Source organism: Melopsittacus undulatus, chromosome 6, assembly GCF_012275295.1.
Source record: "Melopsittacus undulatus isolate bMelUnd1 chromosome 6, bMelUnd1.mat.Z, whole genome shotgun sequence".
Lineage (NCBI taxonomy): Eukaryota > Metazoa > Chordata > Aves > Psittaciformes > Psittaculidae > Melopsittacus > Melopsittacus undulatus.
Genome location: NC_047532.1, coordinates 13,147,462 through 13,170,292, shown reverse-complemented (window position 1 = coordinate 13,170,292; position 22,831 = coordinate 13,147,462). Strand labels below are relative to the sequence as shown.

The 22,831-nt window shown below is 43.8% G+C and overlaps 1 protein-coding gene across 1 annotated transcript in view; it reads right to left on the bottom strand.

The window, feature by feature from the left end:
- DAB1 (DAB adaptor protein 1) overlaps window positions 1-22,831 on the bottom strand; it is a 477,301-nt gene that overhangs the window by 231,477 nt on the left and 222,993 nt on the right. The window contains exon 2 of the mRNA XM_031050757.2: window positions 12,741-12,812. The gene's annotated coding sequence lies outside the window, so the exon portion shown is untranslated. The remainder of the gene's footprint in view (window positions 1-12,740; window positions 12,813-22,831) is intronic.

Below are 22,831 nucleotides of genomic sequence, written 5' to 3'. Positions count from 1 at the left end.
AAATTTATTAAATGATCATCTTTTTTTCCCCTCCAGATTTGTCACTTGAAATGTGGTAATTGGTGTTTAAACCTGCAATGGCATGCCATCAAACGAGTTCAAACAACGTTACATGTTCTCTACTCTCCGTATCACAACGAAGCTCAGCTGTCAGCACTAACGTGGGGACAGGAAGACTACAAAGGTAAGGAAAAATCCTGGTGGATGCTACCTTGGGATGCTGATAGCCCAATAAGCTGCAGCTTCTTTTCACTCTCAGTGACATGAGACATAACAACAACTAGGGAGCAGCATGATATGCACTGGTACCTGAAGTGGTTATCCAGCCAACAAGAAACCCAAGGAATTCAATAAAGACTAATTACATGGATAACATTAGACATGTTCGAGCACGTTGCTGAATCAGATCCTAATCTCTCACTCTTTTGGCATCTCAAAACATGAAAACAAGTAAAACCGTGCCAAGAATCTGCTATAAAAATAATTGCTTTTAGTTAGAAAAACTTACTTGCAAAATACCTATAGAGTTGCAATTGGTCTTCTTTTCCCTGCAAGAATCATTTTACACAAGATCCTTGGTTTTCCTTTACAATCTGAGTCAAAAAAGTACTTCTGTTTTAATTAGTTCTATAAATTTGCTGAGCTAAATGAATACAGCAGCAAAATCAAAACTACAGAAACTGTGCGCAATCTGAGCAAACTGTATTACTTGTGGAACCAATTGTAAATCCATCGCTTAATTAAAATTATTTGAAATGCCAAGATGTGGAAACTGCATTATGCTGCCATACAAAATCTAAAGCTCATCTTAATAACTTCCAATAGCCTCAGCTACAAAACTTTTGTCATTTGAAAGGTTTCTATCCATGCATGTGAACTTTTTCCCCCTTTATACATTACTTTCAGGATCTCATCCCGATTTGATCAATGATTGTACAAAATATTACTTGGTCTTCTGTTCTTGAGCTGCAATGACTGAGAAGGCAACGAAAACTGGAAGACATGAAATTTAAAACACAGCTTGCAAGGTGTTGATGCATTTAACTCCCAAGTCCTTAAGGCTTTCCCAGTTTAGCCAAGAGGAACAGCAGCCTCCAATGCCAACATTACCTGAGAAAGAGTGGCTTTGCCAAAGAGCCGACTATCCTTGAAAGCACATCAGTACTTCACCCTGTGGGTGATAAGAGCAGCATTTCGTGACATTTTCACAAAGACCACAGTCCAGATGTAAGCCTTTCTTCCCTGGAATATCACACAGGGCCAAAGAGATGAAACCCTTTGCCCCAGAGGCAGCTTTCAGCAGAAGCCACACAGAAATCAACTGGTGTACAAAATGAGCAGTCCTGCATGGCCAAGGGTTTAGATGGAGAGCTGGAGTTTTAAATTCATTCTGACACCAATTGGAGACTTTTGTTCTAGTGGATAATCATAGTTTTCTCAAAACCCATTCCAATCAGTATAACTTAAACTATTTCTCCTTCCTTGCGATGGCTCAGTGTCAAAGCCCGGTAAGCGGCAGAGATTAGCAATATCTGATTTCAGCTTTCAGAGCATTAATAATCATGTGAAATTGCTCTTACAAGCAGGGTTTCCTTGCCCACCGACTGCTCCGTAGATTAGGAAAAAAACCTACCCAGAAACACAGAAACTGGATTTCTGTACAGCTCTGCCAGCTGGCCACACCATTATGCACGTAATTCCTTCTACTTGGGTTTCGCAGTAGGGGAAAAATCAAGACCTAAATTGAATACATCTTAGGAATTTCGATTTAATTAAGAGGATGACAGGAGGTGATAAAGGCAGAATGGTGTTTAATACCATAATACATTTCTACCTGCATAACACTGATACACCTGTGCCCATGTGTTGATATGTTCTAGTGGAAAAGAAATCTGTGCAATCTGTACTATGTCGTCGCAGACATCAGTATCACACATACCTGTTTGGAAGCAAGCGAAGGAGACAAAAATCTCACTCCGTGCTGCAGGAAAGGGAACAGATGGTGTAAAAATTCACACACACACAAATTCACACTTGGAGCTGTGAAAGGACTTCATCACGTGAGGAGCTGCGTGGTGGAACAAGGGACCAGCAGAGACCTTGCAGCCATGGATGGAGTATGGAGTGAGACACACAAACACACACACACAGACATTGGCTCTTCTCTTCAGGTGACTGCTGAATACTTCCACACCCAGGTTCCACCCATTCCTACAAATCCCAGAGCCAGCTGTGGGTACCCAACACAAATGGCAACCCACCATGTGCAAATGCAGAGTCCCCTGTGTTTTATATAAGAACATGTATGCAGATGGTTGTCTAGAAAGCACACCCTATAAATAAAACATGTTTAATAACCCAAGTAAACCAAACAAAATAAATAAACCATGCTGCTGAATGGCAACTTCCTCTGCAGAAGAGTCTGTAAAACACTTTCTGGGGTTTGCAAAGTGCCTGCCTGCAAAATATTTTGCATGATACAGTCCTATTCCTTAAACAGCTGCAAAGGCCTGCGTGGTGCATCAGCTAACAAACTCCCTGCTGTACTGCTCTTCTGCTCTGAAACAGCACAAAACAAACCACCTCAAACGTCAGCTTGAGGCAGGACTCAATTTCATAACTGCCTGTTATAGTTTGTTAGAAAACAATAACTATTATTTCCTTACTGCTGGGAGTCATTGTACTTGTGGGGTTAGCAACACCAAGCCAACTTGCACCAACTCATGTCCAGCATGGCAGGTTCCCCACAGACTATAAGGAAAGCAGAGAAGCTGTGGGTGCCCCATCCCTAGAAGTGTTCAAAGCCAGGCTGGACAGGGCTTAGAGAAACCTGCTCTAGTGGAAGGTATCCCTGCCTGTGGCAGGGCTTGGAACTGGATGAGCTTTAAGCTTCCTTCCAACACAAACCGTTCTAGGATTCTATTACAACTTACTTTTGAAGGCATGACTCTCAGCTGCAGAACAGGGTGATGTGAATGACACTGAGTTCTGAGCTCATTCTGGGTTTATTTCCACCTCCCAGATGAACGGCTGAGGCCAACCTGACCTGTGCCAGTGCTGGAAGGGATCGGGCAGCAGTCTGTGACAACAAGGGGGAGAGATGGAGCACAGAAGAGAAATATCCTGTCGCAGCCAGCAAGGTGTTGGATGGCCCCTTGGGAGGCAGTGCGGGTGCAGTCTGCTGAAAACCACTGTGAAACTGCTTTAATAAAACTCCATGGCTGCCTCTGCAAAGGGGCTTCAACTACTCTGTGTGGATAGGGGGGTCATTTCTATAGGAGGCATTGGCAGGACTGAAACCAGGCTGGTAAGAGGGGTTTTCAGAGTCAATTTGTTCTTCTCTGCCCTTATTTATTCTCTGTATAAAGCTAAGAATGCAGGAGGGAAAATGAAATCCAGTTCAGCATCAACTGATTTTTCTCAGGACAGAAGCTCCCTTTCATTAAAAAAAATGCCCTGTATTTCCATACATGCCACAATCTGCTGAATTACCAGAACCTATTATTTATATAGAGCTTCCTGCTTTCAAGAGATCTGTAATTGTTGGCTCCTTTGCTTCGTGCTACAACACCACTTGCCTTGTTTCACAGCCAGAAGTGCTGCTCTATCTTTTTGTCTTCCCCTCCCCAGCAGCTCGGCTATTCTTTTGAGACATACTGCGAGTGTCAACAGGTGGGATGGGGCATTCAGAGGTAGCGGCTGCCGTGTTACTACAAAGGACCATCTGGGCACGACGTGCGGGCACGGAAGGCAGAATCCGCAGCCAGCAATGCTGGAACATCTGTCTGCCTCCAGCCTCTTCACCTATGGTAAAGGTTATGCACCATTACGGTGCCAGCTGTGTCAGGTACTAGGGTTTTTAAAGGATAATTTAAAAACCCAGCAATAGCCTGTGGGGACATATTGGTTTGCATCTTTATGCATTTTAAAATATCAAATTTTGCTTAATTCAAAGCTAAAGTATCCTCCCTGCACTGCAGAACTTACCATTAATCAGATACGTGCTTACTTGCTGAGACTCTCCCATGCGGGTGCAGGACCCCACTCCACATGACGGTAGTGGATACTGTATACTTTGCCTGCATAGGCATGTAAGGGGGAGATTATGTTGGCTATAACAAGGAATTCTTTACTAAGGCACTGGCACAGGTTGCCCAAGGAAGTTGTGAATGCTCCATCCCTGGCAGTGTTCAAGGCCAGGTTGGATGGGGCTGGGAGCAACCTGCTCTAGTAGAAGGCATCCCTGCCTGTGGCAGGGGGCTGGAACTGGATGATCTTAAAGTCCCTTCCAACCCAAACTATTCCATGATTCTATAAAACCTGGGATTATACAGGCAGCCAAATGATTTGCAGCCAGATTTCCCAAACATACTATCAAAGGAGGGAGCTTAAAACTATTAATATGCTAACAACCATGCACTTAAAAACCCACAGAGGAGCCCTGAGACAACAATTTCCCCATATTCCTAATGGATTTTACTATGAATAAACAAAAGCATTCCCACCCTGCACTTTCCCTTTGTAAGACCACTGCCAACTCTGACATTTTATATATTCCTCTGAGTAAACCAGTGCTAAACATTTCCCTATCTTTAACAGCAACTGAAGCAGGAGCTACTGGGGACTCCTGCAATGCTCAACCCATTACAACAATTGAGCCAAAGCCCCAAACTTTCAATTCCTTTGGCTAAATCCCAGAGCTTCATCTCTCCTGGCTTTTCAAACCTGCAGTGTGCTTCTAGCAAGGAGTGCTCCCCACTGATGATCAGGCAAGAAATGAGGAGGAAGATGTTAATTCCTTAGGTGATTTGGGCTCAGCACCCCCATGGATGCTCCTTGGCTGCTAAAGCCAGAGGACGAAGTGTGTGGGACACTGAGGTGTCTCCCAGTTGGCAGGAAGATGGAAAGCTCTCCAGTTACCTATCCAGCCTAGCATAACCTGAGACCTTTTGGTCCTTTTTGCTTCTTTGCGCACAGTGCTGTTTTAGCATGTCTTGTTAACAGTTTATGGCTTTTTTAGGGATTACTTAGCAGGACATACCACCTAAGGAAATGGGACCTTTGTGTGTGTCCGAGTTGCAGAAATAGCCTTGAAATGTGGCTCCTCTGCATGCGACATTTTTTGATTCCCCAAAACTGGACTTTCTGACATCTTTTATAGAGCTTTTTGATGCCTATTTGTAAACTCTCTGCCTCTGCAGGCTTCCCCCTATTCCTCATACCAAAACAAGCTTGCTCACTGAATGACACCGACATGGCTGGCACGGCAGCACTCACACCCTGCAAGGCACCACTTTCTAGGGGCTGTTTTTTACACCAGCCACTGGTAAATGAGCCTCGTGTGACAGACCACTGGCTGGATAATGAGTTCATTCTCCAGACCCACTGAGAGCAAGGTACTTTCCTGGCCCATCTGTTCACTGAGCTCCTCACGGCATGGCTCCGGGAATGCTGCTTCTGAAGAGAGCAGCAAATACCCGGTGGACCACTGATGTGCAGTAGACCCCGTTTTGATGGCCTCTGTAACACACAGTGCAGAGCTTTCTCAGCCGAAAAATGGGAAGAGACAGAGCACTGGGATCACTTCAGAGCCATTGCTGGAAATCCTTAAACTGGAAAAGAAAAATCAGGAGGGGGGAAAGCCTCCAGAAGGCTAAAACAAATCTGGCACGGAAGTGGCACAGGCACAGTGATGCTCCTCAACAACCTCTTATTTCCTCCATGTTTCCTAGGAGGAACAAAAGTTCCAGGGAAGTCACAGGTCTGTAAACAGAAGTGGTCAGAATGTCAAAGCAAAGATCATGGGAGACTAGAACTAGGAATGACACTTAAAATATCAAGCCAGGAAGTGTATCCAACCTGAACTGAAACACTGGCACACCTGACCTCAAAAAGAAAACACAGATAAATAGCTTCGGTACCATCTGCAAATGTGTTTGGAGGCAAGGAAAACTGGTACCTTCTTCAGTTTGGGGAAGGGATGAATAAGAAGTGACAGGGGGGTGGTATACTTGGTATACCCAAGGGGTGAGTGGTTTAATGAAGATAAAACAGGCTGCCTAATATACCAGCTTCTCAGTACAAAAACCTGGCAAGGGATGACTCTGACAAACATCACATTTAAAACTGCCTTTAAAAAACATGGGTTTTAAACATGCTGTCCTGGCAGAGCTCCCTGCTATTTCATATGAACACGGTGCAGATGTAGGTGGTTCATTAACGCATTGAGGCTGTTGAAGGTCAGGAGAACATCCTCACTCACAGCCAACAAGGCTTTTTAACAATGACAATGAGCTCTCATGGTTAGGCTTGGGATATGAGCCAACCATCAGTACCAGAGCTTGGCTCCAGGTAAATCCTTCCACAGCTGCCTATTATTCCATATCACATCATTTGTTCTGACATGCATAGCACTGTCCATATAGAAACAGGACCAAATACATCATAGGTGCGATCCAGTATGGGAAATCCTATTTGGTTGTGCAATTACATTACTGTCTTCTCCCTGACTGTGCTAATGTCTGAATTAAACTGTAATATCTCATGACTGGAACCCTTCTTTAATTCATGCTGAAGAGCTCTCACACAATCTGTGGCACTGAACAAAGTAGTAAATTCACCTCAACATCTTTATGCTTTCCCACAGTCTTTAAATCATTCATATCCCGGCTTTCTGTGTGTTCTGGATTGGATGGAAATATTCCTAGCCCCATAACTTTTCTATTAATGCTCTCAAGGAATGAACTCTTTAGAGAGAAAGTTCTGTTCCTTAATCATCAGGAGAAAGAGCAATTCCCATGTTTCACTGACACAGGATGAGTCCCAAGAAACCCTAGGGCTCTGAGCCATCTTGGAGCAAGTCCCTCTGAAGCCTAGGACAAATCAGGCCCTGAATGCATCCCTTGATGAAAACAAGCTTGAGAACAGGGTCTTCTGCATCATCTGAAGAGGCTCAATAGGGTAAACAACAGAGCTGCACCATAGGAAATCAGACATCACTGCACTGCAACTGATTTGTGAGACATCTCCCAAATATCGTCTTCACTGAGAAGCAGCATGCCAAAGGCTCGCAGGTGAAAACTCACTACTGAATACAGCAAAACACATTAAAACAACATTAAGAGTTGGGTTTAAACATGCAGAGTTCTGCAAAATTTAGAGAAAAGTCTTCCTTAGTACTGACCCTATACACCAAGACACTGCAACCTTTAGAATATCAATGATGTTTACTGTTCCTCTCTTTTGACAACTGCTCTTTCCTTCATTAACCCCTTTTCCTCCATGGGTTTAACCCAGAGCTAGAAAGTCCCCATAATCGTTGCTATAGAGGCTGGTAGAGAAGAATCCCACAGGGGTTTGCTATACTGTGAAATCCCCCAAGCTAAACCTCACTGAATGTATTTAGCAATGACATAAAGCACAACTGCAGGGGAAAACCTCTCTCCTCTCTGGGGCTCTGCACTGGAAGCTTTGGAGCCACCTTCCACCGCTCTGACCATGAACTACTCAACATGATCAAGAGCTCTGCTTCATCCCAGGGAGCTTCTTGGGAAGAGATTCCTTGGGAAACCCACTTCCAAAGTGTGACACAAAGATATAGAACATACACCTGGATAACCAAGAAAGTCCCTACCTTTCCTCTGCTTCTACACCTTTAATACTACAGGATGCTGATGGCAACTTGACACAGTTCACCCGGTTTTACAATTGCAAAGACAAACAGCCTCTAAGCTCCTCTTCCCCAGTACATCAAGTAACACGTACAGGCCAGCAGTGCCTTTTCTGCTCCCTGCAGAGACTCAGGAGTTCCCTCTTCAGCACAGCTCCTGTGCTCTCACCCAGACAGGGGTCTGGATGGTCCTTGCTACAGCACCACAGTGCTAGGAAGGTTTAGGTGGACACTTGGAGGGACACACTGCTTTCACAGACAGATGACACTAACGGAGTCAACAGGGTCAAGACTTTAGGGTCTTGTAGGGCCAAGGAAGACCCTGTTGAAAGCACAAAACCCTGCTTTTGAAACAGCACAATATGCAAGCAAATATGAGCACGGTACCACAGCATGCTGCTTGTTTGTATATTGCTCCTTTAGGTACTCTAAATTTCTGGCTTGAGGCCAGTCTCTCAAGCACATTGGGCTCTCCCCAAAGCCATGTGCTACCACAGGTCCCTCTCTACTCGTGTAAAAACTGCTCTGAGACAGTCTGTCCTCCTATGGTGCACTCCAGCTCCCCTGTTCCCAGCTGCTCACAGCTCCTGCCTCCAGCCTCTGACCTTTTGATGGCTACCTGGGAAATCCCAAATTCAGTAAGAGACTTTTTAAAGCAAACAGTTTACATATGATTAATTCTGCCTGCAGACCTCAAACACAAACCAAACCCTTCCTGATTAACAAAGGTCACTGAATCTCAACAGTTGATTGCAAACATTTCGAACACATTACAGCCCACCTCTGAAAAATGAAGTAAAAGCAAACCAGGTTTTGCCTGCAGAGAATAGATGTGGCTGAGGAAAAGGCAAGAAACTGCCCACATACAAACTGAATAACTGATGGAAGAGTAGATGCGGGTTAACACCACCAGCAAGTTGCCCTTATAAAATGGAGAGGGACAGGGCAGGATAAAATGGAAAGGGACAGGGCAGGACTTCTTGCCACAGCAACTCCCAGTCATAGAGTAAAAAATACATATCCTAGTAGAGAGCACTGCCTGGATGTTGGATCACTGTGGGATCCTTTGCCTGTTGGATTCACTTGGCAGTAGGATATTCTCCACATGCTTCGAAGTTGCGCTTTTCCTTCAGAGATGTCAAAACCCTTTGCAGAGGTATGTATGACATGATGCTACCTTCACCTTACAGACAGGGGAACTCAGAGGCAGTGATGGGAAGCTATTTTCTCAAGATGGGATAGGGGGTCATCAGCAAAGTTAGAGCCATGCGCCTGAAACCAGCCCAGCTTCACTGCCACCCTCCATAGCTGCCTCAGGGAAGACAAGGTTTAAAAGCAGCAGTGATTCCCATTGGAAGTGCTGTGTCTTGGAGCACACCAGGACTTTTCAATGGTGACAAATGGTGACAGTGCCAAATACAGCTCAGCACCTCAGGCTTCCCAGCTGAGCCAGCACACCAAAAAGCTCCATAATCCTCCCATAGAGATGGTGCTCCTCAGGCAGGGATGCTCTAGTCCTCGGTGGGCTTTCACAGCTCTCTGGTACAGGCAGAAGAAGCAGCACCGTTCCTTATTAAGAGGAGTACATGCAAACATTAAGAGGGAATCCTCAATCATATTCCCCCACGTTCCCATCATACCTTTCTCTATTAGGCAGCTGTGACTTTGCTAACCTGCCTGATCCATAATTCATAACTATTATCCATGCTCAATAATTACAATGTTAATATTTTGTTCATTTAAAAGTACCTTCCTCTGGCAGAGTTCAGCCTGTACCACTGACTAATGCGCAATTTAAGTGTTTATGAACAAAAGTGCTCTCTCTCTTCTTTCTTTTCCTTCCCAATTCATGCTTTCAAAATGTTTTCAAAATGTGGGGGAAAAGAGGAATTCTAATAGGAAATCTCATTCCTTTAAGGCAAATTTAAAAATTATGAGATGCACAAAGCCTAATCTATCAATCAAAGCCAACTGTGCTGTACAGACACACTGAAAGCCCTTCACTTTCTAATCACTAATAGGTAACACTATCAAATTCAGCCCTACACTCTCTAATCACTAATAGATAACACTATCAAATTCAGCCCTACACTCTCTAATCACTAATAGGTAACACTATCAAATTCAGCCCTACACTCTCTAATCACTAATAGGTAACACTATCAAATTCAGCCCTACGCTCTCTAATCACTAATAGGTAACATTATCAAATTCAGCCCTACGCTCTCTAATCACTAATACGTAACATTATCAAATTCAGCTCTACACTCTATTAGAATTGCAGCAGAAAAGCACTTAGTGTAATATCCAAAGACAGCTTATCGAATACTGTTCACTTGGATCGAAGACAAGACCAAGTATGTTAATAATTTGTAAGCATCTTTAAGCAATGTGCTTTATCAATATGCTCAGAAAAGGAAATAAAAATACCCAACCAGAACATCTGTAGATGAAAAAAAAAATCAAAATCTAACTTGTGTTCAGCCAGGGAGAACTGTGACTTCTCAGTGAATTAATTTGTGAATTACATGTGGCTGTGTGGCTGTCCTGGCTGCAGAACCCATCAGACTACCACAGAAACCTAGAATGGTTTGGGTTGGAAGGGATCTTAAAGCTCATCCAGTTCCAACCCCTGCCACAGGCAGGGACATCTTCCACTGGAGCAGCTTGCTCCAAGACCCTGTGTCCAACCTGGCCTTGAACACTGCCAGGGATGGGGCAGCCACAGCTTCTCTGGGCACCCTGTGCCAGCGCCTCAGCACCCTCACAGGGAAGAGCTTCTGCCTAAGAACTCATCTCAGTCTCCCCTCGGGCAGGTTAAAGCCATTCCCCTTGGCCTGTTCCTACAGGCCCTTGTCCAAAGCCCCTCTCCAGGTTTTCTGTAGCCCCTTTAGGCACTGGAAGCTGCTCTAAGGTCTCCCCAGAACCTTATCTCCTCCAGGCTGAACCCAGCTGCAAATTGCAGGAAACATTTCCATTCCCTACTATTTTCCACCCCACTTACCCTTCCTTCTGACCACATTCATTGCAGGCTTGCTTGTAGCAGGATTTCTTGTGTCCTCATCTCCTATTGCTTCATTTTCCCATCAGCCCTCCTAAGCACTACAAATGTACAGTGTTGAACTACAAAAGTATAGCAATGAACTTCACTCAGCCTCCTCTCTCTCAGTTGTGGCTTCCATCCTTCCTCTAGGGGAAGGACACATAGAGACACTGAGCATCTGCGACCAGGTCCAGTGCTCATTTTCACGTTATTATCCACCCCAAATTTAAGATTTTCTAAGGTTTTCTTGCTCTCCGCAATAAATGCCACTGACAGCACACTGCTGTAAAACACCCAAAGATTTAGCAGCACCCACAGGCAGCAGCAGCATTGATGAGGGGATGCAGCAAACATCGAGTTTACACATATACAGAGACACTGCGCGCTGGTGACAAGTAGTACAAAGGCTTCCTTGATGTGAAGACAGAATGACTGCATTGCTCATGTCAAAAAATGATCAGTGGAAGCATAACAACAGACCATTCTGCATGCTACACACGCTGCATAAAGCGCAAAAATAACTCTTTATGTTTCCTGCGCTTTTTGTGCCTGGTTTCTCAGGAAAAAAACAAGAGACATGCAATTGTACTGTCAGTCACTGCTTCCCCAAATAACTTTTGAACCTGTTGGCTGATCTCAGGTTTGACAGATAGGCAGAGGTCTCAAAGGAATCACATTCCTACCAGATGCGTTTAAATAATAGGGACTCAAACTAGTGCCTTTACTGAATTCGCCTCTGTGCCGTGCCGTGCGCTGGTCTGTACCTCAGGGGTACCAATTAGACCACAAGCCAGAGCAGCTCTCCTGATCAGGGAACAGCTGGGGGAAATGCTTACTTACACCATCAGACAATGCACAAAGGAAAAATCATGTGAGTGCTCTGACCACAGGACATGCTGAGATGAGCATTCCAACCCATCCTTCTCTAAGCAGAGCAGGATCCAGGAACATCCATACATGCAGCCTGAGCAGCTGGACTTGGTATATTTGACACTTACTTTGGTCTCAAAACCAAAGCCACTTAAGACATCGGCAAACTCCTGTGTGATGTTAGTGCTAATGCCCCAAGGATTGCCCTGTTTCCCCAAGGCACAGCAATAAATGGCATTACCTTCTTCAACCTCCCCCGTTTTCCCCCTTGGAGCTGGAAACATAAATGCATCCTCTGAGCTAATAAAGCACTTGCTTTAGTAGCTTAGGTGCTTGCTACCATTACCAAAAGAGATAAATAGAGAAGCATTGCCTGGCAAAGAGCAAGATTTCTATTCAGTTTGAAGGGGATGTGTATGACAGGGAAGCTGCAGAACTCTCATTCTAATAGCCAGTGCTGCTAATTAAAACTGTTTTGGAAGATGTGGAGCTAGCATATAAATCACCTCACTCTACGCTATAAATAAGAGGCAGATACTGAATTGAATAGCTCCCATTTGTCAACTGAATGAAGAGATTTGATTGTGCCTTTCTGAATAATAAATCCAGACATACCTAGCAGGGCACTGAGAGTTGCAAGAGTGTCTCTTATCAAACAACAATGATTACATTATAGGGTATGCATTATAGCAGATCATCCATTTCTCTTGTTTTCTCATTTATTGCTGACATCCTCCCTCCCAGATGAAACATTTTGCTCTGTACAGCCTGTATTCATGCAAAGGTCTCAGAAGCAAGGCAGGATTGAACACTACTGAGTCAATATGCACCTACTAGGATGTATCACAGAGCAGAGGGAGGATAAGTAAGGAAACTGAGTTGTAGTACACAGGTTTTTCTTCCTGTCCTTTTTGCCATAGCACTTCCATAGGAAACTCAAAACACAGCAGGTCTCACACAGAGGAGAGACACAGTTCTTACAGGCAATGGATGCCCATTCATACAAAACAACACAGAGAAACAAAGAAATTCCTTAATACCAGCTTATAACATCACTGGACAATGGAAACCCCGAAAGGCACACACAGCAACAGATTTGCAACAACAACAATAATAATGATAATAACAACAGTAATAATAATAAAGTTATAAAGGTACCTCACTCCTTTGTGAAAAGCTCTTCTCAACCATGAGCGCTAGATCCCACTCACAGCCACCATATCTTTCTCACTGTAAAAAAACAAACAAATGGGCACTAATTAGGAAATGTCATTTATGAATGCAAAGTTCAGAGCAGCTTCAAATCTTGCACATACTCATAAAGAAGAAGATTTAGGATTCCCTGTCATACGGAAGGCTGCGTAAGGTTAATTGAGTTCACGGTGGAGGTATCATTACCTCTATAACATATCTAAGGAAAAAAAGCACTGCAGGAAGGTTATGAAGACAGATTTATTGTAAGCCTTTAAAACTATTTGTTAAGTTTTTGCCCTCTAACAGGATGATGATTCCTCTCACTTTGTCCCCAAAACCTAAGGAGCAACTTTCAGAGCATCCCTCAACCAGTGGTTTTCACACCTTCCCCTGCCCAGATGCTCTCATCCCACCTGCTGCCAGACAGGAGATGCAGGTGATTTATGGCCTCTGGCATCTGTTCCCATTTTCCCAAAGGAACAACAATCTCTGGAACTGACCACAGGATTCAGTGCAGGCTTTTTTCTCCCCTGCCAAAGGAATCACTGCTGGCTGGAAGACAGTGAAACAAGCCAAGGAACTTCAGGGAGCTTCCCAGGCGCCGTGCCTTTAACTTGTCTTCTGCTGGGGCTTAAAAGTGGGGAGAAAAAACAGGGAATCCCCCCATCTGGGGCCCCTCATATACCCCTTCCAAAATCACACCAACTGTCTACAGTCCTTTCATTATCACTAAATAAATAGTACACTTCTTGTGGCCTGTTCCTCATTTGCTCAGGCTAGTAAAGCTGTGACCTATGTGTACTGATTTTATCAACAATAACTGTAAATCAGGATGATTTTATCATTTGGGGGTTATGTTTGCCAATAAAAAGGAAGAGACACAGCTAAGCTGAAAGCATTTGATGGCTACACATCGATTTTGAAATCCCAGCCATGGCTCCTGCATCCTGAAGTGCTTACCTTGCTGTCCACCCTCCCCTTACTTCCTTGAGTTCCTGAGTCTAAATAACATTCTAGGCACTACAAGTCAGGCCATGGCCTGTGTGTCACCAGCTCTACCAAGACTTTGTGGTCACTATTCAGTGCCTGATGACGATACAAAAGCTACTGCAGGGCAAGGAAAGCACAAACAGGGCTTTCCTTACTAAAACCAAGCAGATGGGGCTCAGAGCACAAAAAGGATAGAACACCATTAACAAAATGCATTTGTTCAGATGACCTGAACTTGAAACAAAGGTGTTAAAATCCAAGACAAAGGGGATTTCTGATTGGCAGACAATGATGTCACACCTGTGCCAATTACAGAGGTAATTCATGGGGCTGCCTTTAAGAAGAAATTATTCTGATACAGCAATAACCCATTGTAGACAGCCCATTTGCAGGGGATTACATGGCACTTCTCAGGTAGTTAAAGCCACTGAGCCTTTTGACCTTGTGCCTCCTAACACTACAGGAGGCATAATGGCATGGGAATGCACTGCTTGTCATGTGTGTCTTATTGCTTAAATAAAGTCCAGCCACCCAGCAACGTGAGCTGTGGACCTCAGGCTCATTTTCTATGAGTTATTATGCGAAAACAACATGAATGTAATAAACAGTGCTATTAATTACTTCATTATATCATTTCAGGGACGGGCTACACAGACTGAGAAACAGTAGAGGAAGTCTGTGCCAGGCTAGAATAAAAGCATTTCTCAGGTCATTGCCTTAAAAGCTGATATTTCATGCTACCATGATGCTTATACAAGACAAGTAAATCTTTGCACGTTGCAATCTTGAAGTCACTCGAACTAATCGTCTCGCCAGATGAGATTCTTGCTCGCTCGCAATCGTAGCGTTCATAATGAACATCACGCAAGGTGAAAATTGATATCAAGAGCATTTCTAAGAGCTAAAAAGTTAACACCTAAATTGGAAATCAATATACACTTTAAGTATTGATGAGCAGAACAGAAATCTTCAAGGTTTTGCCTCTGTGGAGTGAATACTGGTATAACTTGAGCTAAAGTGTGCTGAAATACCCTACTTTGAACAGTTATTAAAAACCAAAAACCACAAAGCAGCCAAACCCTATGCTGTATGGAATGATTGCCTAATGCAATCACAAACATGTGCATCTGTGCAAAACCACCAGGAACATGCTAAGCCAAATGTTAGAAGTGACTTTTTTACTGTCTGTTAGTTTCTGAAGTTGTGCTTGCCTCGTCAAGACAAACAGCAAAGACTGGATTAAACCAGAGCTGAGAAGCATCACCTTTGAGGATGATGGCCTTTGGTACAGGCATCAGAAGAGCAGGTCTACACCTGGTGATGGAGCACAGGGCAAAGACTGTGAGCCTGCTCAGTACGTGAACCCAGCAGTGTTCAAGGCCAGGTTGGACACAGGGGCTTGGAGCAACCTGCTCTAGCGGAAAGTGTCCCTGCCCATGGCAGGGGTTGGAACTGGGTGAACTTTAAGGTCTCTTCCAACACAAACCAATCTGGGATTCTAAGATGTTGCTTTTGGGAGCAGAATTAGTATCTCTGCACAGTGCTCTGCTCTTATGGCAGGGACACATCTCCTTGGGTCATTACCAGGTGAAGAGCAGCTGCAGAGTATGTCATCTATCTGCTCAAAGCAAGCTTTTCAGACTCACTGATGAATGAAATAGCTGTGAAAAACAAATGTCTTATTGTTCGAGTCCTCTAGCCTGCAAGGAAGCAGGAATTTCTGTGCACTGCATCAAAAGAAACACTTGACCCTATGTGATCAGTTCCTCCTCATAATTATTACACACCAATTTCTGCCATGTTTCTCAGGTGAAAAGGGGCAAGAATAAGCTCAGAAAAGGTTAGAAATGCTGTACATCTCTATAAATATTTGTTGGTCTGCATTCCTTTAACTTTGCATGATTAAATACAGCCTGCTTCTGTTCTTCCACTTTATCCTCCGGGGAAATTTATCATCAAAATGATTGTACAGCATTCATTACTCTAGCCTCATTTAAAACCTTGCCCTACTTATTATTTAGGCTGCAAAAAAAATATGTTGCTTTGTATAGTATTTCCTATAATAGTCTCAATCATTACATTTAAAAAGATTGCTGTGAGGCAGCTTAGCCTGTATTAGAGAGAAAAAAAGTGCAATTCCATAGTTAAGCGTTACAGTTCTTATTCAGCTTTTGTTTCCCGAATCATAACAACGCAACGTTGCAATTCATTAAAAGTCTCTTGCTGCTAATTAGCAACATTCAGGACTTCAGTCCCTGGCTTTAAAAGGGACATGTAGTGGCTCTTCTCCAGCTTGAACAGCAGTGGGGAAAGGCAGGCAGATGAGAAGGGAAGAGAAGGAAGGGAAAGCAGGAGGCTCCATCAATTCAAAGGTACAGCGATCTAAATCAGTGGTGCAAGGAACACACCCAGGTATAACAGAGCAGCAGGCAAAGCAAAGGAATCATCTGTTTCTAACTCTGATTCAAGATTTCTGTTTAGGGCAAAGAGACACAGTTATTTAAAAGAAACAAGATGCAAGGTCTAAAGAAGGGAGAAAATCTAACTGAAATACCAGTAGTGATTTGGGAAATTGTTCATACTGGTATGTGAAGCCTCTTAATTTGGGTTCTTTCACTAACAGGAGTACTCTGATGCTGAGTACCATTGCTGGGGTTTTCGATAATACTGTGTATGTGTTTCTCTGAGCCTTCTGTACTTCTGAAAAAGCATCATTAATCAGAGTCTGGAGTCACTGGCACAGATCCTCCTGAAATGCAGACCCTCCTGGGGAGGTTACCATAGAAAGGTCCCCCATCAGCAGCCCCACGAGGATGTTCTCCTGCATGGCCTGCAGAACTGAACACTGGTTTATTTGTGGTTTGACCATAGCAAATACAGGGTGGGGTAAAGCCATGGGTTAACACTGAATGTGTTATGTCATTGTGTTTACTGGCTCATTTAGGTTTGTCCAATTTCCTCACTGCTTTCCCTGGACTTGAATGACCTCAGCAGCTTTTTGCTATCCACAAAACTAGCTACTCTTCCACCCCATCTCCATCCCAGATCAAAGACCTCCTGGAGGACTTAGGAACACTGAAGGAACCCCTGGTTTAACCCTCTGCAACAGTGAAAGCTGCCTGGTTATACCTAATCTTCAGCTTCAGGTTTTGAGTCATGACTATATTTCTCCCTGTCACACACCTACCTTGTCTGACTGCTTTCTATGAGATACCTTGCTAAAGAGCTTTCAATATCATAAATAAATGAGATAAGCCAGTTCCTCTCTCTTCATTTCTTATTGACAAGTTCAAAGACTTCTGAGAGATTAAGAGTGAAAGACTGTAAGTGACCTGCTGGGTCATCAAACCTAGGCTTTTCCTATCACTTCCAGCCATACACCTCAGTACCTTTCTACTGGATAAGCCTGATTTTATCAGCATCTCCAAATGTTCTCTTTTTTGCTTATCATTAGAACCAGTTTACCAGGTACAAATGAAAGACTCAGTGGTCTGTAACTCCCTGGATCATTTTCTTTCTGGTGTCACAAGAAGGCATTTTATCCTTTCTATCCATGGAGCAGACGCATCCCACAACACCCACAGGAAGGGAAAGAAAAAAAGCCCTAAGTCTTGGTGGAAGGAAGGGAAGGGAACAGGATAGCAGCGCTGATGTTCATACAAGATGTACTGCCAACTCCAGGACATGCAGTGCATTGACAAACCAATGAAACAATGAAAATCCCTATTTTATAACAGTGGGAAATTGAGGTAGGAATCAATATTTTCCTTGGGTATTACTTTCTCATTAGACTTAATGGATGAAAACATATTAATTTTTGATCCCTAATTGTATGGATTCAGAATTAATAATGAAAACCACGCAACATGCATCAAATACAGCTTTTCCATGAGTCTGATCAGCAGAGGATGTTTGCGATCTGTTCTGCTGAGTGTCTGTGTGCTTCCTATGACTGGAGGGACTGTGCTCATTAGCTGTGCCGTGCTCTGGAGGGGCAAATTACCATACACAAACCCAACACCCAGCTCTGTGCGCCAGCAGCTGCTTAGCACACACAGATGCACACTGGCAACCACGCTGCCTTTCAACAGAATACGTCAGGAAAATCCATAATGCTAAAATATACCTCTCCCTGTAAAAAGGGTTTTCATAAGAGGGAATTATTCTGTGCTCCTCTCCCCAGCAGCCATTTGAAGTGCATAAAAAGGTTTAGAGTTGTAGCTTGCTGCAAAGAGCAGCAGGGATCTTGCCCAAAGGGGACACTGCTCTGGTTCAGGGCCAGGAGAGGTCAAACATCACTGCAGTGCTATGGTCACAAGCAATTTCCAGCAAGGTTGAGCCACAGCCCATTAACCCATGTGCTACGCAAACACACCAAGTTATAATGCTCACATGAGAGGGAGCAGCTTGCCACCCTTTGTGGGTCCATAACAGTCCCAAACCCCTTCTTACCCACAGCGAACATTGATTCTGACATGAGTTCACCTCCAGAGTCTGACCCACAAAACACTTTGGTTCAACCAGAGCATCTCCTCAAACCAGGTTCCTGGAGGAACCTTGAAAGCATGTGCAGGGTTCAAAGTGGTGAGTGCCACTAACACAGCAAAAATGAGCATGAGGGTGAACCTGAGCAGATCCTCAACACTTGGAGAGGAAGGGGAGGAATAAATTTGGTGGGTTTAGTTTGGTTTTCTGAGTGATACATTAATTCTATACCTTGCAATGAAATCTTTTTCAGAAGATAAAACCCCAGTATTCTGTTTGTTTCCTGCAATAAATCAGCATTGTCCTTTGCTTTATAAACCAAGGCTTTTATCTAAGATGTTAGAAGCCCCCTTCCCATCCAAACCATTCTGTGATTCTATGATATGATTTCATAATATTCTGAAATACAGCTAAACCTTTGTGTGAGCATTTAAACCAAAATAAGAGATTACCTAATGAAACACTTGCAACTTAATGCTGCTCCCAGAAGGGAAGGCCAAAGCTACAACAGGCAGAAGGCACAGCTGGTCTGTTGGAATGGCCAGGAAAACACATCAAATCACCTCTTTACCCTGTGGATGCATAAACAACCGATTTGGGGTCTCCATGCATGGGTCCCCAACACTGCCAGCCACAAGTGCACTGCAAGCAGAAGCTGCTTCCTGCTGGACAGGGGAACTCTGGTGCCTCCAGCCATGGGGACAAATTTCCTGCAACATACTGGAGCAGGTATTTCCCTGCAGCTCAAGGAGAGGATCAGTCCAGAACAGATACCCATACTGAAGGCCCCACACTGGAGAAGGTTTATCCTGATGGATGGGTGCACATTAGCACAGGGAAAATGTGTAAGGAGGAAGAAGTGTCAGAGAGAGGCTGTTACAGAATAACCACAACCCCCCATTTCCACCCACCCTATGCTGCTGGGGTAGGAGGAGGTAAAGGAGTTGGGAATGAAGGGTGGAGTTCCGCCTGGGAAGAAGTGGGGAGGAGATGTTTTAAGTTTTTGTCTTTGTTTCTCACCATCCTACTTGATTTTTAAGTGGCCATGAATTAGTTTTCCCCCATAAGAGTAACTGGTAAGTGATGTCTTTATCAACCTATGAGCTCCTCCATCACATTTTCTCCCTCCATCCTGTTAAGGAGGAGGAGCGAGAGCAGCTGGATGGACCTTTGAGCAGCTAGCTAAGGTCAACCCACCACACTTGTCCATTCCCTGGCAGGAATGCCTTTCTTTCCAAGAGTTTATTCAGAGGAGCTTGCTGTTAAACCAGCATCCCACAGAGTGATAAGTGCATTGTACAGGACCTGCAGACAGCATGACAGGGACCACTTGACATCGGCCATAGGCAGCATCCCGATAAGCTCTATCAGAACAGTGCTTCTCCATAACTTTAAGTTATGGCTAGTGTGGAAGAGAGAAAAGTTGACTCCAGCATGACAGCCTTTCTGTCAATCCAGCCTCTATCATTTATTTAAGTGCTCTTCTAATCTTCCAGGCTGTGGCTCACACATTTATAATCTTAAATTCTTTATGAGCAGCAGGATTAACACCCCTTTCATCAGGCTGGGAGCAAGGCAGATTCTGACTGGTTTTGATCTGCTCCTGAACCCCAAAGCTTTCAATAGTTGTTATATTCTGAGCTGTGCTTTTCCCCAAAGGGAGAGCTGCACCTTTCCTGTGGTGCAGTCTACAACTTCAAATTGTTTGTATCCTACCAGTTCCATGTGAAAGCCTTAACACCTCCATCCACTTCCTGACCTCAGATGAGTTTCTATCAGCAGAAAGAGAAACTACCAGCACTGACGGGATGGTGGTGGGATCATCAGTAGCTTGCCAGAACATGAGTCACAGAAATCACACACCTCCTCCTACATCTCGGATCAGTTGAAATAAGCTGTCAAGTTGGCAAGAGTCCTCTCTGTTCCAGATCATCCAAAGGACATTAAACATTTCAAGCAGAAAGGTCCAGGTCCCTAAGTCAAAGGACACCTCTTTTTCCTGTGGTCCTTTTCAATGGTTTTGCAAGAAGTCAATAAGCAAAACAAGGTGGTCAGACCTTCAAATGTTTGCTGTGTTTGACATCTCCCACCAGTACATGTCAGCGTACATGAAGGCACTGAGCAAGAGTTAAACCTTCCTTCTACTGGCTCTTCTCCAAGGCCAAGCCACCCCATCCTGATGTCAACCCACTGCTACTGCTAGGGAAGACTGGGCTCCCTGTCACCTATAGTGCCATTCTAAAGCCATGGTTCAGGCCTAAGACTGTAAAATGAGCATTTTCCCTCCAGTCATACTCTTGCAACTGAGGAGAAAGAACAGTTCTCAAATCCTATTTAGTGTACCAGAAGTGACCAGGTCGAGGCTGCGGACCTTACCTTCCAGGCCAGGGCATCTCTCTCTAGGGAACATTTACCAAATTCGACCACTTTCCCCATCTGCCTTGTCTGTTATTTGGGCAGACTTCATTCCCATCTACTACTGAGTCCCTCTCCTGCACAGATGCGTGAGCTTCATGCAGCTAAAACCTGTCTGATAACATCCATCACCATCTTGTGCACTGTGGGTTTCAACCTGTGTGCAACTGCTACTACTCTGATGAAAATAATGAAAACTGATTATCTCATCATGTCATTTGCAGTGGAAAGAAAGGCTGATTTTGACTTTCAAGTAGTTGGATCTAATTCTCTGCCATGAGTTCACTGTCATTTTCCCCTCCTCAGCCTTTTTGTGTCTCTCACCTGTTAAAAATGAAAGAACAGGCAAGGGTCATCTCTGCCTACACTTCTGTTCCACAGCCAGTGTTGTAGAACAAACACTGATGAGAATCATGATGATAATGAGGAAAATAATAATGAGCATTGATCTCGATGGAGATGCTCCTCTGTTCTACCAGGCCACTGAGATGAGAATCAGGAATCCCCTGACATATAGGATGTGTCACGCTAAAGTTTAATTAACAGCAAATCACAACCCAAATGACATTTCCTCCCACACCCCCCCTCCTTGATTTTCATAACTGACTTTTCACGACAAAACTCCAGGGGACATTGGGAAATAGAGGAGAAGGCAAAAACTTCTGCCTCCATGTACAGCTTGTTACACTGAGCAAGTCAGTCATCCATGATTCCTCTCTGATTTTCTACAGTGTAAATCATGAGCTACTTCAGTGTATTCCATGGAGAGGCATCAGTACAGATGAGAGGAGAATTAGGTCCAATGTGCTTCAAGAAGACACACTTGGCATGTTATTTCACAGCTTCATGTGCTAATGGCAACACGCTAACTCCTTGATAATGGTGCCATTAGTGCGTGTCTGCTGAACATGTACCAGAGCTCTTTTACTGTAAAAGAAGAGCGCTGACGTCCAGTCAGAACACTTTGCACTTCCCCAGCACCATCTCCAGCACTTTCCCAACAAATTAACCTAGGTGAAATGCTCAGGAGAGCACCATTAGAGAGACAGCACAAAGGCTTGCTTGTGGGGTCAGCTCAACTGAGCATCACCCAATGCTGCTGTGGGGAAAGTGGGCTTGCTCCAAGAACCTGCTGCCTTGTGCCACCTTGGCTTTCACAAAACCATACAGAAACTCCACAGCCAGCAGCTGGTGACTGCCAAAGCCATTTCTTTTTATCATTGCTTGTTATGTTACTTTTCAGCTACATTTTTACTCAAACTAGGCCCCTGTGAACACTGCTGGGGGAGCAGCACAGCCAACCCAAGAGGGCAGGACATCCTCTTTTTAGCAGCAAGAACCATTTACACTATGGCACAAAGAACTCTACAGATTCATAAGGTTGCTCCTAGCTCCTATCAGGATCAGAAGAAATCAATGCTCAAAGGAAACTCATGTAGTTGTAAATAATTGAGAAGTGGTGCTCAGGAGTGAAATATTTACTTTTCAGATATGATTTTTGCTGTGAGTGTTTCTGTATTATAAATATTTCTATCTTGCTTTCAAGTGGCAGACATTTAAAAGGTTTTTCCTAATAAATGTAAACCCATTTTCTGATTGACATACTCCTCTATAACTGCTCATCCAAGATACCACACAGGCAAACATGTGTTCCCTTTCTCTCAAGACCTAAGGCACATCTTGTTTATGACAAAGTGCAACATATAAGACTTTTACTTATAATCACTACCATGAAGTAGTAGGCTTATTTTATAGACTAAGCAGGAGGAAGTAAGGAGTATCTCAGGCAATTCAATGCATTTATATCCATTACATATTAACTCACATTGATCATGGAAGGAATCTGTTGTTCAGATGAAATCAATCTCCAACAGGGTAAAGTCATAGACTCGTGCTATTAACTGCAATCAGCCACTTAAGAAGAGGATAACCACAGAATAGCTAAGAAAACAGGTACATCTTCCATTGATAACCTATCCCATAAACATTTCCCATGTAAATGTTCACATAAAACCACAGTCGAGTTCAGATTGCAGTACTGCACAGCACGTATATATATACACATACATACATATATACATATATATATGTATACACACAAACTAGTGAGTTTCAGAGCACTGTCCCACACTATAATCTAGCAGCCTCTCCTCCCCACAAGCAGC